The 15,154-nt window shown below is 44.1% G+C and overlaps 1 long non-coding RNA gene across 1 annotated transcript in view; it reads left to right on the top strand.

Moving 5' to 3' along the window:
- LOC124790118 overlaps positions 1-15,154 on the top strand; it is a 969,286-nt gene that overhangs the window by 669,395 nt on the left and 284,737 nt on the right. The gene's annotated exons all lie outside the window — the stretch shown is intronic.

Genomic DNA, 15,154 nt, shown 5'->3' on the forward strand with positions numbered 1-15,154 from the left:
ACAGTTAGAGCATTTTATGTGTACATTAGCTTCGAAATAAATCTGTGACATGGACTGAATGAATAATTGTGGTTCACATACTTAATGATAAAGCCAAATTTCGTTGACAATAAAAGTAAATGAAAGTTTCTGACACAAATCTAAATTGCCTGGAAATAAATAAATCCTGTAGTATTTACCCCAATGGACTCAGACTTGGAACTGTATATTTACTCACATTATCTCTCCATTTCTGCTCCAGTGATCATTTTTTCCAGAGAATCACTAATTGTGGAGACTATGTAACGTCCGTACTCTCAAACAGAAAAAAATGATTATTTTTAACTGTAACTGCTTCAAGATTCAATTCTTGTCATAATGTATTATTTTTTTATCGGCACCTGATCCGTAATACATCTCCATTTACATCTACATAATTACTCTGCAATTCACACTTAAGTGCCTTGCAGAGGGTTTATCAAACCACTTTCACACTATTGCTCTACTATTTCACTCTAAAACAGCACGGGAAAAACAAACACTTAAACGTTTCGATCCAGCTCTTATTTCTCTTATTTTATTACGATGGTGAGCCCTCCCTATGTACGTGGGCGTGAACAGACTATTTTCGCATTTGGAGGAGACAGTTGGTAATTGAAATTTAGTGAAAAGATCTCGCCGCAACGAATAAACGCCTTTAATGATTGCCAACATAACTCATTTATCATATCCGTGAGACTCTCTCCCCTATTTTTCAATAATACAAAAAGTTCTTTGAACTTTTTCAATGTAATCCGTCAATCCAGTCTGGTAAGGATCCCATACCGCGCAGCACTACTCTAGCAGAGGACGAATAGGCGTAATGCAGGCAGTCACTTTAGTTGATCTGTAGCCTCGTCTAAGTGTTCGACTTACCCAGAACATTATCTATGTGATCGTTCCAAATGAAGTTGTTCGTATATGTAATTCCTAGGTTTTTAGTTGAATTAACAGCCTTTAGATTTGTGAGATTTATCGTGTAACCTAAATTTAACGGTTTCCTTGGTACTAATGTGGATAACGTCACACTTTGTATTATATAGCGTCAGTTGTCACATTTCGCACAAAACAGATTTCCTGTCTACATCATTACGCAATTGGTTTTGATCTCCTGGTGACTTTACTAGACGGTAAATAACGGCATCGTCTACAAACAATCTAAGAGGGCTGCCCAGGGTGTCTCCTAAATCATTTATCGGGATTGGGAATAGAAGAGCGTCCTTAACACACTCTTTGGGAACCCCAGATATCACTTCTGATTCACTCGATGATTTCCCGTCAATTACTACGAGCTGTGACAATTCAGTCAGGAAATCACGATCCAGTCGCACAACTGAGACAATACTCCACGCAATTTGATCAAAAGTCGCTCGTAAGGGATGGTATCAAAAGCCTACAGGAAATCTAGGAATATAGAACCATTTCGATATCTACTGTAGATAGTACTCAGTACTTCACAAATATAAAGGCCAAATATTTTTTTTTTTTTTACATGGGCAATATTTTCTGTATCCGTCTCGGCTACTTATCAATAAATGGTTTTCTCCCGGATAATTCATAATGTTCAGAGTATCTGTTGAAAAGTTCTAGTGGAAATCTATTTTCCTGATATGGGTCTGTAATACAGCAGATTACTCTTATATCCTATTTACTTTCTCGTATATCTGTAGGACCTTCGCAACATTCCATTCTTTAGGTACCAACCTTTTGTCGAGCGAGCGGTTTTATATGACCGCTGAGCATACTCTCAAACCAGCCTAACTGGCATAAAGTCTAGCCGTACGACTTGCCGTTATCAAGTAATATTATAGAAAGGATAGTGGCTACTCATAGCGGAGATGTTCGGTCGCAGATGGGCCGAGCAAAAAGACCGTAAAAAAGTGAGCTTTCGGCCAATAAGGCCTTCGTTCAAAGTAGATAACATACACACGCATTCACGCAAACGCAACTCACACGCAGATAACCAGCCAGAGCCTGTGGAAATAAGACGGTGCTGATGTAGGCATAGTGGTCCGAGAACGCCGAGAGCCAGTGTTCCGCATCTTGGAAAGTATCGACAAGCTCCTGGGAGACATAAATATTATCCAGGCCCGTCTGATATGTGCATCCTGCACATCGCCAAGTCAAATCTCCGTAGTGTCACAGATGGAAAGGTTGTGGATGGTGAAACACAGTTCCTGGTAGGGGATGAAGTGTGGTTTTTGGTCCTTCTGACGTAAAACATAAGCAGTGACCGAGAAAGAGGGGAGCGATCTCCTCAGAGTAACATCGAGCTCTGTCTCTTCTATGACTAGAACCTGTTGAGATGTACACATTTACATTGATGGTGCTTATCATGGTAAGCGCCATCCGTCGCGGATGGCAGGTACATGACGTCCTCAACTGAAATGTCCTTACAAATACACGCGGCCACTCTGCGTCCAAGGTCGTCACTAGGAGAAGCGTAAGAAGCGTAACGGTCACATCCGGCAGGCGGGTCAAGTTCACCTCCCGAAGCAGCGTGAGATCAATGTCGGAAGGGTTAACCATTTCCCGCAGAAGTTGGAGTTTCACCTGGGTACTGATGTTTTTCATGTAGGCACGCGCTATATCGGAAGCTGTGGTCCATGGCATGGGGGGATCCCGCGGGCGGCCAGCCAGTTGAATCACAGTGTTGCTTTCCTAAAGTGCCCGGCGATGTTCCTGCTTACAATCAGGCGGAGTCTAAGTCAGCAAATAAACAAGGCAGGCTGTGGGCATTGCAGCGGAAACCAGCCTGCGCCCGCACCGCTCGGCTTCTGAAGCCAAACTTGCGGGCCGCGTGGCGCTACACATAATGGCGCCTTTCATTCTCTAGGGATTCACTGATTCAAAACACTTCCGTCACATTATCACAGGGTATTATGCGATTCCCATCACTCTATATCATTTGTTTCCAGTCATCCAATGTCCAGTGGTGTCTGAAGAAAGTGAGGAGCAGTTTATGTTGGTTCACTATGTACCCTCCGCCACACACTGTGCGGTGGCTTGCAGAGTACAGTTTTAGATTCAGTCATCGACGAGGCGCTGAATAAAAAATTTCCATCACTTTTCTTTTTGTCACTCTTAAGGTCGACGAATTATTGTGCCATAAGTTTTCAACCATTTTCTTAACTTGGAGCTGCTTTCCTCTGGCAGTGGATTCAGTTAAAATCGAAGTATCACTTTCTGCATAATAATATCCGAGAATTTCTTAACTTGGAGCTGCTTTCCTCTGGCAGTGGATTCAGTTAAAATCGAAGTATCACTTTCTGCATAATAATATCCGAGAATTTGCTACAGTGCTTGTTATTCTTGTAGACGTCCACAATTGTGTCCGTGGGAGAAACTGCTGCCGAAGTGACAAACCTTGCCGCAACATTACGTCTCAAGGCTCGTATCGAGCTGTGATGACGAACTAATCAAGACGGCAGCTCGGAGCAGCCCCGAGAGACACATGTTGCACGGACCACCTGGTGGGGGTAGGGGCGTGCTGGACCCCTCCCCACCCCTTCCTTGTGACAAGTAATGAACAGCGGATTGCCTCTACCAGCCCTCCTGCACCAGCTGTGGACGGACTGTTCACCACTATCTCCAACTCTACAGCATAGCCACTCGTTCTTGTTCCCCTTCGCTAAGATATTACACAGATAATTCTGATAAGCTTGTTTTAACGATCTTTTAATACTTTTTCGTCAGTAACAAGTTGCTGCTTTTTTTTCGATGTTCACCTTTGAGTATAGGTCCTACTTAAAAATGTAAAGGACAGTTTTGTTCCGTAGAACATACGTTGTCGATATTTCCCACTCATAAATGTAAAATGGGCGGAACTGTCCAGTATTGTAATACATGATGAAATAAAGTTCATCTGTATAAAAAAAACTGAAAGCCTACAGGAATGGTTTTAGCATTCCGAAAGTACGAAGATACTATGGACCGGCACTTGAAGAAACTAAACATAAAATTGTTGTACAACTCTCTCTCTGTCTAAAGAACACAGAGTATAAAAGAACGAATAAAATGTAGTGCCTTTCACAATGGGCTAATACCAATTTCGGATGCGATAGCATACTTTGAATGATCTACGACTCTGCACGTGCAACTGACAATGCATCTTGTGGTAAGCGAAACACAATAAAATATTGTTTAGTGAGCAGAGGCATCACATACAGATACAGGGGGAACAGCGAGCGTTGTAATTAAAGTCGGCAGTATACAGTATATAGCCAGATATTTTTAGCGTGTGGCGTGTGGTCACTAAGTTTCTGAAGATGATCGCTTCTGACAGGTGAAACGTGTAAAATAAAGTAAAGCTTCAATTTCCTGGCAGATTAAACTGTGTGCCGGACACGAACACAGGACGTTTGCCTTTCGCGGGCCAATACTCTGAAAACTGAGATTACCATCTCTGACGACACGTCGTGGGTGATGCTTGGAAAGCGAAGGTCCCGGGTTCTATTCGCGGTCCAGCACATACGAGGTCTGTTCAAGAAATTCGGGAACATTCGTAATTTCGCGACAATGGTGTGTTTGAACGAAATGCGGTTAGCACCCCTGACTCACCTGTGTTTAATTTGTAAATTTCGTTGTTGTATGTCTGTTAGATATTGGTCAGAGCTGTATTGAGTAGAACGTTGGGTCGCACAGTTAACGAATTTCTGGACGGCCGAGTTAGTGGAACAGCACTTGTGCATTAAAGCTTGCGTGAAACTCAAGGAAACCTTTAGAGAGACACACCAAATGATGCAGGAAGCCTATGGTAATAAGTGCTTACGAATAGTTCACATGCTTCTCCGGGACAAAAAAAAAAGCCCGTCAGATCAGGTCAAATTTCAAAGCGGTACTAATAGTTTTCTTTGACTTTGAAGGATAAGTTTATCGTGATTTCGTGCCACAGGGACAAACTATTAAGCGAGGGTACTATTGGGACGAGTTGTGACGCCTGCGAGAAAATGTGAGGAGGAAAGGGTCTGAAATGTGGCGGGACAATTCATGGGTCTTTCATCACGCTAACGCACCCGCACATGCATTCCTGTTGGTGAGTGACTATTGCACAAAAAACGAAATCACAGTCTTGCCTCCTCCCCCGTACTCTTCAGACCTGGCCCCTGCGGACCTTTACTTTCAAAGTTGAAAGGACGAAGATTTGGAACGATAAACGAGATAAAAGAAAATTTTCGCAGACGGCGTGCCTAGACTGCTTCCGGAAGTGGGAACAGCGTTATAAAAGTAAATAAGTCACGATTACGCGCAACCTGACTGCGAAAATCTGTGAAACGGTCCGCATCTGTCCGCATGCCAACAGTTTGTAGCAGAGAGAAGTTACGTTATGCGTTCAGTGCAACGAAAGAAATTAAATAATACTTAAAATTTATTTCGTTTGTGATCTACGTTGCTGAGAAATATCAAATATGAAACCAACTCATACGCAGTTCGTTTACATTGTCACCAACTACGGCACATCCGCCGTTCCGCGTGCCCCCCTTCCTCAAGGTCAGACAGCGTGGCGTGCTGGTGGGGGGAGCATGCAGACATGCCGAGTGCTGTGGCCCGTGAGTCAGGGCAAGGTTCGTGGGCTGAATTTTTTGCCGCCTCTAGGTTAGAACATCGAACTCGGTTCACACCCCAGTGTCCAGCATCACTTTCTTCCCTGTTTCGAGGAAGAATTGGCAACCATTGGACTTGGCCTCGCAAGAATTTAAGGCATCATAAAGGCGAAAGCTATACACATGCTATGGTAATTTCCATTTATTGGTGTCCGGATACTTCTTATGGGATAGCGTATGTAACTTTATTTTTTCAGCATCTGCACAGACGTACATACTCCGCCCTTAAGGAAAATGTGCATTGGTGGCAGTAGAATTGTTCTGCAGTCAGATTCAAATGCACATGCTCTAAATTATCTCAATAGTGTTCTTCGAAATGAACGTCACCTTCCCTTCAGGGTACCCATTTGAGTTCCAGAGCCATCTCTGTAATACTTCTGTGCTAATCGAATCTACCGGTAACAAACCTAGCAGCCCACCTCTTAACTGCTTCGATGTCTTTCGTTAATCCAACCTGGTGGGGATCCCAAACAATCTAGCATTACTCAAGAATGGGTCGCACTAGTGTTCTATATGCAGTCTCTTTTACATATGAGCTCCACTTCCCTAAAACTCTCACAATAAACCGAAATCGACCATTCGCCTTCACTACCACAGCCCTCACAAGCTCGTTCCATTGGATATCGCTTTGCAATGTTACACCTAAATATTTTACTGACGTGACTGTTTGTAGCAGCACATTATACCAATGGTGTACTCGAAAGTTATGTGATTGTTTTTCCTTCTCATCTGCGTTAACTTACATTTTCCTATTTTAAAATCTACCTGTCATTCATCACGTAAACTAGAAATTTTGTCTAATTAATCTTGTGTCGTCCTACAGTCACTCAACAACACCTTTCATACACTAAAGAATCATCAACGAACAGCCGCAGATTCCTGCTCATCCTATTCGTCAGATAATTTATATACACTACTGGCCAATGAAATTGCTACGCCAAGAAGAAATGCAGATGATAAAAGGGTATTCATTGGACAAATATATAATACTAGAACTGACCTGTGATTACATTTTCACGCAATTTGGGTGCATAGATCCTGAGAAATCAGTACCCAGAATAACCACAACTGGCCGTAATAACGGCCTTGATACGCCTGGGCATTGAGTCAAACAGAGCTTGGATGGCGTGTACAGGTACAGCTGCCCATTCAGCTTCAACACGATACCACTGTTCATCAAGAGTAGTGACTGGCGTATTGTGACGAGCCAGTTGCTCGGCCACCATTGACCAGAAGTTTTAGGTTGGTGAGAGATCTGGAGAATGTGCTGGCCGGGGCAGCAGTCGAACATTTACCGTATCCAGAAAGGCCCGTACAGGACCTGCAACATACGATCGTGCATTATCCTGCTGAAATGTAGGGTTTCGCAGAGATCGAATGAAGGGTAGAGCCACGGGTCGTAACAAATCTGAAATGTAACGTCCAGTGTTCAAAGTGGCGTCAATGCGAACAAGAGGTGACCGAGACGTGTAACCAATGGCACCCCATACCATCACGCCAGGTGATACGCAGGTATGGCGATGACGAATACACGCTTCCAATGTGCGTTCACCGCGATGTCGCCAAACACGGATGAGATCATCATGATGCTGTAAACAGAACCTGGTTTCATCTGAAAAAATGACGTTTTGCCATTCTTGCACCCAGGTTCGTCGTTGAGTACACCATCGCAGGCGCTACTGTCTGTGATGCAGCGTCAAGGGTAACCGCAGCCATGGTCTCCGAGCTGATAGTCCATGCTGCTGGAAAGCGTCGAACTGTTCGTGCAGATGGTTGTTGTCTTGCAAACGTCCCCATCTGTTGACTCAGGGATCGAGACGTGGCTGCACGATGTGTTACAGCCGTGCGGATAAGATGCCTGTCATCTCGACTGATAGTGATCTGAGGCCGTTGGGATCCAGCACCGCGTTCCGTATTACCCTCTTGCACCCACTTATTTCGTATTTTGCTAACAGTCATTGCATCATGACCAACGCGAGCAGCAATGTCGCGATACGATAAACCGCAGTCGCGATAGGCTACAATCCGACCTTTATCAAAGTCGGAAACGTGATGGTACGTATTTCTCCTCCTTACACGAGGCATCACAACAACGTTTAACAAGGTAACGCCGGTCAACTGCTGTCTGTGTATGAGAAATCGGTTGGAAACTTTCCTCATGTGAGCACGTTGTCGGTGTCGCCACCGGCGCCAACCTTGTGTGAATGCTCTGAAAAAGTAATCATTTGCATAACACAGCATCTTCTTCTTGTCGGTTAAATTCCGCGTCTGTAGCACGTCATCTTCGTGGTGTAGCAATTCTAATGGCCAGTCGTGTATATAGAGAGTAATAGCGGTTCTACACACTTCCCACTACCTGTTCTACTTAATAATAAAAACTCTGTGCCTGGCACCTTTTTGTATGTACGAAATTGTACTTAAACACGGATCGCATCTTCCAGGTGCTAAAAATTTTATCAGTTCAAAGAAGGAAAGCGAAGTTGAATGAAAGCTGTCCAGTTTGTTGCTTTCTGAACAAATGTGTGTGAAATCTTATGGGACTTAACAGCTAAGGTCATCAGTCCCTAAGCTTACACACTTAACCTAAATTATCCTAAGGACAAACACACACACCCATGCACGAGGGAGGACTCGAACCTCCGCCGGGACCAGCCGCACAGTCCATGATTTCAGTTCGTCAGACCGCTTGGCTAATCCCGCGCGGCTGCTTTCTGAACAGAAAGGTTGAGTTACAGGGAATCATTGTATACAACCGTGGATTCCTCGTACAGACACATTGAGAAGGTAGAAGTATGGACAGTGGCAAATCCGGTTGCCGACCTGGAACGCCTCGTCACATCAGTGCTGTCGCTATCGACTGAGAGCAGACGCACGGACCACGCAGAGACCCGCCGAGAACAAAGGGCGTGGCGCGCTCCAGAGGACCGAACCGCGCTTAGTGCGGCGACTGCGGTGCCGTGGGCGGCGCCCTATGGCTAAGGGCAGGCGGCGCGGCCGACCCAGCGCGGCCCTTAATCCCATTAGCGATGCGCCGCTGCAGATTTTTTGTGCGTCAGCACTGCCTGGCTCTAGGCAGACCTTCCGGCTGCGTGTCGCGCTCCAGCCCCCAGCCACTGTCGCTGTACTTCACTTTGCGAATACTGCGTATTGTCAAATAGCTTATAAAGGATTAACTAGCTTTACTTTCTAGCGACGAGAGTTGCTAGTGTGGTGCGGGCTTCGCCGTTTTTCGCAAGAGTGTGAAAACTATTTTTGCGGTCAGATAAAATGTGATGGAGAACATACTGACCGTAATTTTCTGTCTGCAACTCCACATTCTTCTTGTGCTCACTGAAAGAAAATGTTCCTACTTGCTATTTATTCAGCTTCATCAGGAACGATGATTATAAATAAAAGTTTTGAGTTACAACGGACAGATACACTCAGTCGCAAAAGTATTCGGACAGTGGGAAGTTTCACAATGAGTACTCGAGAAACCCAAACATATTTATTAGCAATATATATGCGTAACAACATTAATTACAAAAGAATTATTATATTATTTCGTTTCCTAAACATAAATAACAGACAAATTAACAACAAAAATGAAACATCCTGCACACTCGGCTGCTACAAAAGCATTCGGACACCGCCCAATAAAAGTTCATAAGTTGTACGACGAAAATGTCAATACCTTGTGGGTCCACCATTAATTTTCAATACCTCCTCCAATCTACTAGGCATACTTGCCACGAGTTTTTTCGTGAAATCTGGGCCTATATCTGCCCATTCTTGGCGCAGTTTCTCTTTCAAGGTCTCCATCGTATAGATGTTGTCCGCGAGGAGGGTCTGTTTCAATTGATCCCACAAATGTTCTATTGGGTTAAGGTCTGGTGATTGGGGAGGGGGGTGCAATACTTTCGGGCAATTGAAGAGCAACCACTTTGTACAATATGCGCGGTATGCTTGGGATCATTATCCTGATAAAAATGAAAGTTGTCCACAATACTTAGATGTCGTGCACTGTGCTTAAAATGTCCTCGCAGTATATTCAAATACGCTTCCTTTTTCATCGTATCATCAATGAACACTAAATCACCCACACCATTGCCGGACATGCATCCCCACACCATGATGCTCCCACCTCCAAACTTTACTGTTGGTCTGAGGTTCCTGGGAATTCCAATCGGTCTTCTTTCTCGAACCGTTTAATAATGTCGTGAACTGTACTTTTCTTCATGTTCACTATTGCGGCAATTTCGCTGCAGGTTTTCCCCTTTGCGTGATGATAAACGACAAGTTGCCTTTGCTTGAACGTAGAACACTTCCCTCTGCGTCCCATCGTCGACCTGTACAGGCTCGCGATACGTGTTTACTAATCTTCGCTATCGTCTCGCGGAAATGTCGGACACACTGCAGTCGCTTCACCCTCTGTGCGTCTCGGAATGAACTGTTCTCTCACGTTGTCCGCCTTTGTCCGAATACTTTTGTTGCACCTTCCCATGCCGTTTTCAGGAAATATTACGTAACAGACACATGTCCAACTACAATTCTTCGTATTTGACGCGTATTTCATTTTGCGACATCGTACCCAGAGTCCCAAATACATTACAGAGTGCAATTTCTGTATTTGTTCATGCGGCAAACTGCAAAATTGTGCGCCGTTACGTGCTGTCCGAATACTTTTGCGACTGAGTGTATATTCAATAAAATTTCACACCCACACACATAATAATATTCCTGATAATAATAATAATGTCTCTATCACATAATAGCAGTTCAGAGACGACCTCTACGGTAACTTCCAAGTAAATTGGTCTGTCGCCCTGACTCCCTAATCATCAAAGTTAATTGCTCGCCACAAAAGTGAAAAATAATCTCACCACATGCCACGCGGATTTGTCATCATTACCGGTGACACACAAGGAGTTACTTCTGTGAAATATAAGCGATCCAGGATTGTGTGTAGTCCACGCAAGTTCACTTCCTACTTTTATCAACAACGCGTTTTGTAGTTGCCTGGCTGTGACGTCACCCGTGACACAGCTTACGCCGGCGTTTGACTGACTCGGACTGATTGGTAGCTCAGTGTTACGTGTCTCTCTCACTGCCTCTCTGGCCGTATTTGTACAGTCATGGAAATAAGTATTCATACAGTAGCTGGTGACAAACTACGATGGTGTGTTGGGATAGTAAATCACCCACAGCGCCGATACGATTAAGTACGATGATGTAGCGTCAGATAACCATGTTCTTGGTAGTGAAGTTTCCCGTATGCCATGAATCCATTCTGGGAAAATAAAATATGTTACACCCCGCACGGTCTACGACAGGTCAAAATGTATTCATACAGCGGACTACTTTCAACCAAACAAACGGCTGACGCAGCCCCGGAGTGCATGCCACACTTGAGTAGTCGTGTGGCAGCTGTGAAGCAACGCCCGACGTGGACGTGGACGTGGGTACCTTGGAACAGCAGAATGGGCCGCAAGGGGAAGGAAATGACCATTGAGGAAAGAAACATCGTCGTCGCCCAATATCTTCAACACAAGTCGTATGCCGAAATTGCGAACATCATAGGACGAAGCAGAGCGACTGTGCTACCTATCATTAAGCGATATAAGGACAGACATGTTGTAATAAATGGTGAACGACACGGTCGTCTACAGAATCTTACAGCAAGAGAGACCAGAATGCTACTAACAATATATCAAGAGAAACCCGAAAACGACAAAAAAAATGGCTCTGAGCACTATGGGACTTAACATCTATGGTCATCAGTCCCCTAGAACTTAGAACTACTTAAACCTAACTAACCTAAGGACATCACACAACACCCAGCCATCACGAGGCAGAGAAAATCCCTGACCCCGCCGGGAATCGAACCCGGGAACCCGGGCGTGGGAAGCGAGGACGCTACCGCACGACCACGAGATGCGGGCAACCGAAAACGACAGCGTCGGCACTATCCGCATATGTACATGACCACTTCCGAAAGGACATCACTCCAAGGGCAATTCGTACCATTCTCAATCATTCGGGCTACAGAGCCAGGGTCCCGAGACGAAAGCCCTACATCAGCAAAAAGAACAGGAAGTGGCGGATGGAATTCGCGAAACAACATGTATCCAAGACAGCAGACTTCTGGGATACTGTATTGCTTAGTGATGAAAACAAATTTAATATCGTGCACAATGATGGTAGGATCTTGGAGGGGCTCCACCCTAATTGAAAAGGGAACCGTTGTTTCGGAAACAACATTCAACCCACGGTGAAGCACGGGGGTGGTGGAGTGATGGTATGGGGCTGTATGTCAGCCTCCGGTGTCGGAAAATTAGTGTTTGTGGAAGGTTCCGCGGAGAGATTTGTGTATATGAAAATTCTCAAACAGAACTTACGACAGAGTGTTGACGCCTTGGGTCTTTCTATAAATTATTACTTCCAACAGGACAATGATCCCAAATATACGGCGTAAATTGTCCGGCTGTGTTGCTCTACAACTCTCCACACACTCTTAAAACACCAGCTCAGAGTCCGGACCTGAATCCCACCGAACACTTGTGGAGTGAGCTGGAAACACGAGTGAGAAAACACGACATCCGTAGTAAGCCCTCTTTGAAAGAGGCTCTCGGTTAGGGAAGTTATCACGTCGGAAACTACAAGAAAATTGGTCCATTCCATGCTACGGAGGTTGCGAGAAGTAATGCATCGGAAGGGTATGCATACGAAGTATTAAACATGTTCTGGCTTTGGTAGAAGTGTCATTTTCTGGTGGTGTATGAATACTTAATTCCCAGCGCAGTAGAGAACTTGGCAGACGTTTTTGTATTTTGTTTTGTAAAGGCTTTTTCATTCTCGTTCTATATACGAGCATAGCTGCATTGGCGACTGGCCAATGTGTATAGTGCGTATCCAGTTAGTGTTTTTGGTTTCGTACTGTCAATAAAAGCAGTTTACTTTTCCACGTTCTAGTGTATGAACACTTATTTCCATTACTGTACATGAGCGCAGCAGATCGTCGAACGGAACATCTGCTATCAACCTATCTTGGCACAGTCAGCAGCGTCTAAATGGCGCTTTCTCGAACACGTATTATTAGTAACTCTGCTGTTTACCAATTTACAATCTTCACAATTTTTATATGAATTAAGTTAAGCTGGCTTTGGATAGTGAAGAACGTTCAACTCAAATGCATTTAAACTTTGTCGGCTAGAATTTTTAGAACGGAACCAACAGTAGATGTGTGTGCGTGTGAAATCTTATGGGTCTTAACTGCTAAGGTCATCAGTCCCTAAGCTTACACACTACTTAACCTAAATTACCCTAAGGACTAACACACACACACATGCCCAAGGGAGGACTCGAACCTCCGTCTGGACCAGCCCCACAGTCCATGACAGCAGCGCCCTAGACCGCTCGGCTAATCCCGCGCGGCGAACCAACAGTAGAACATGACCTCCGAACTACTTCTTTAAAGGGAGCTTGTATAGATTCTTATTTTCCCTAATGTCTTGAAATTTGGTACAATTATATTATTTAACGAATGAAATCAGATGCTGTAATTAGAACTTTCTACCAAAATGGCTCTAAGCAGTATGGGACTGAACATCTGAGGTGATCAGCCCCTAGACTTAGAACTACTTAAAACTAACTAATTTAAGGACATCACACACAGCCATACCCGAGGCAGGATTCGAACCCGCGACCGTAGCAGCAGCGCGGTTCCGGACTGAAGCGCCTAGAACCGCTCGCCCACAGCGGCCAGCAACTTTGTATCATTAATGCAAATGGTACTTGTTCTATTATGAATAAGTGAGCTTCTGTTCCAAATTTAGTTTTTAGTAAATTACTGGAATACTGTTAGAGGTAGCTTAATGGAGTCACATAGTTAATGTTTTTATATCAAACTGAAGCTACATACCAATTTTCAGATTTCTGAGTCTAATATTTTTCGTAAAAAACCGATTTTGACCAAAATATTGCACCAATCAAGTTGAGACGTGTAACTTTTCAATCTGACGTACATTTGCACATTCTGAACACGTTTTGTGTCTTAAGCTTTATTATTTGGCACCACTTATTTTTTCCTTAAAATAATGTATTTAGAAAATCTTATTCATTTCATCATTCTGAGATTTAACAACTTTAACATAAATATACGAAGGATATACCGACAAAGTTTGGAAAAGTTAACTTTCAATTTCATCCATAGATTATGGCGCAGTACTTCGTAAGCTACGCGCAGGTGTATTATGACGATGTGGTGCTAGTAGCAGTGAACTAGGATACGTCCCGCAACATTCGCTCGCCATTGTATCTCTCGAATGATACGGCACTGGTTTTGTCACACTAGTGGCCAGTAGTAGGCCGTCATTTAAAACCCTTCCCTTAAATTTTTAAAGTTCGTGCACCGGGGTCTGGTTGTAGTAAACCGACTGCACACTCGAGGATTTCTTGTGTCACACCTCGCCAAGACTATCTATTAAGGAATCCTGCTTGGTATCTTCTACAAATGAGTGCTAGAGACTGTTAACTGAAAATCTTGGCACAGTGAGGAACTTGACATCAATAATGAACAGTTCAAATAAATTTTGGTTATTCCAGCTTCAGTTACTGTCTGAAAGACCTGCCACAGCACAGTATCGAAACAATTAAGATTCATTGATGTCACACAGTACATTAAAGGCAAGAGTGTCTAACCACACTTTAGAATAGGCAATGATTCCAGATCATCGCATTAGCGTCAGATTTAATAATAACGGTTGTCAAAACTCTCGCAACCATTTCTGTTGCCTTTGGAGGGTGGTATTAACTATAACTCACAGTAATTAAGAGATTATGCAACACTTTGTGCTACCCTTGATCGACATGCATGTTTGCTTGGGCCAAGGCCACGAGAACCGCCAAACAGTGATAACGGCTTTCCTGGCCTCAAACAGTTCGGCCAATCGAACCTGGCTTGTTCTTGTGCTCATGTATGTTTCAGGTGCTGTCAGCCAACAGCTATCGAGGACATTGTTTCCTGTTGGGTGACGTAGTGTGATGTAATCAAACTGCCACGCTGGGAGCTCCACGTTACCAAAAAGCAACATTGTCTTTCTGCCCAGCCTGAAGGTCGTGGGCAGTATTGCACCATCTTACGAAGCCCATTTGGCATCAGTAAGGGGTGGTTATAATTATACTGCAGCTACTTACTGACGTGCAGTGTGAGCTGCAATTATTGTATGGCAGTGAAACTTGGTAGATATACTAACGGGTTAATTTGAAACACGTAAAGGAATGTTTGTAATGTATTAGCAATGGGACATCGGCTGAAAAGCTCAAACAAGTGAGAAATGCATAATGTTGATTTTATTATTAACCATCGCTTACGCAATTTGTTTAGTATGAGCACAGGAGACGTCTACAAGATGCTGCATCCGTAAAACGACGTGATGAGCAGTTGCTCGCAGCAGCTCTGTTGGAATGTGACCGAACGTGTTCTGGTAAACGCATTCCTTTAGGCAGCCCACAGCCAAAAGTCACATGGATTCAGATCAAGTGATCCTGCAAGC

This window comes from Schistocerca piceifrons, chromosome 3 (genome assembly GCF_021461385.2).
Source record: "Schistocerca piceifrons isolate TAMUIC-IGC-003096 chromosome 3, iqSchPice1.1, whole genome shotgun sequence".
NCBI lineage: Eukaryota > Metazoa > Arthropoda > Insecta > Orthoptera > Acrididae > Schistocerca > Schistocerca piceifrons.